Source organism: Panthera pardus, unplaced genomic scaffold, assembly GCF_024362965.1.
Source record: "Panthera pardus isolate Hobbes unplaced genomic scaffold, ASM2436296v1 HiC_scaffold_17, whole genome shotgun sequence".
NCBI classification, from domain to species: domain Eukaryota; kingdom Metazoa; phylum Chordata; class Mammalia; order Carnivora; family Felidae; genus Panthera; species Panthera pardus.
In genome coordinates, this window is record NW_026526732.1 from 105,351,221 (window position 1) to 105,352,141 (window position 921).

The following is a 921-nucleotide window of genomic DNA, read 5'->3' on the forward strand; positions in this document are numbered from 1 at the left end:
CAGAACTGCAAGATCATGACCTGAGCCCAAACCAAGAGTCAGACGCTTAACTGACTGAGCCACCCAGGAGCCCCTGTCTCTGTATTTTTTTTGTCAATATATGAAATTTATTGTCACATTGGTTTCCATACAACACCCAGTGCTCATCCCAAAAGGTGCCCTCCTCAATACCCATCACCCACCCTCCCCTCCCTCCCACCCCCCATCAACCCTCAGTTTGTTCTCAGTTTTTAACAGTCTCTTATGCTTTGGCTCTCTCCCACTCTAACCTCTTTTTTTTTTTTTTTCCTTCCCCTCCCCCATGGGTTTCTGTCTCTGTATTTTTAAAAATCAATGATCTCTTTAAAGTTAACAAGTATATAGCAATTACTAGGTGCTAAGTTTCTGCTGACTTATATAGTCCACAACAACCACTCATATCCGGCACCATTATTAACACTCAATTTTAAAGAGAGAAAAATAGAGACAACGGGTTCAGTAGGCAGAGGTGGTATCTCAACCCAGATTGTCAACCCCCATCTATGCTCTCAACTCCCGCCCCAGGTAGGTACATTTCTCCACAATCCATAAATTCCAGCTGTCGAATGTACTGCGAGCCTCTTCAGAGAAGGGTCAGAGTGTATGTGCATAGAACAGTGGAATTTGAGTCTGAAGATAAAGTGCTCTGATGTGGAATAATTGTGTGAACTTGGATGCGTCACTTAGCGTCTCTGCGTTGATTATAATATATGAAGACGGCCAAGAGTCTTTCTTCAGTGTCTGTTTACAACATATGAGACCCTCTCCAGGAACCATGTAGCCCATTTGAGGCCCTCAGTACATTTAGTTTTTCCCAAGTCCAAAATTCTATGACACATTGAAATCTTTCCTTAGTCTCACAGACCAAAGAGTAGGAGGATAAAATAGACTTTAGCAAATACA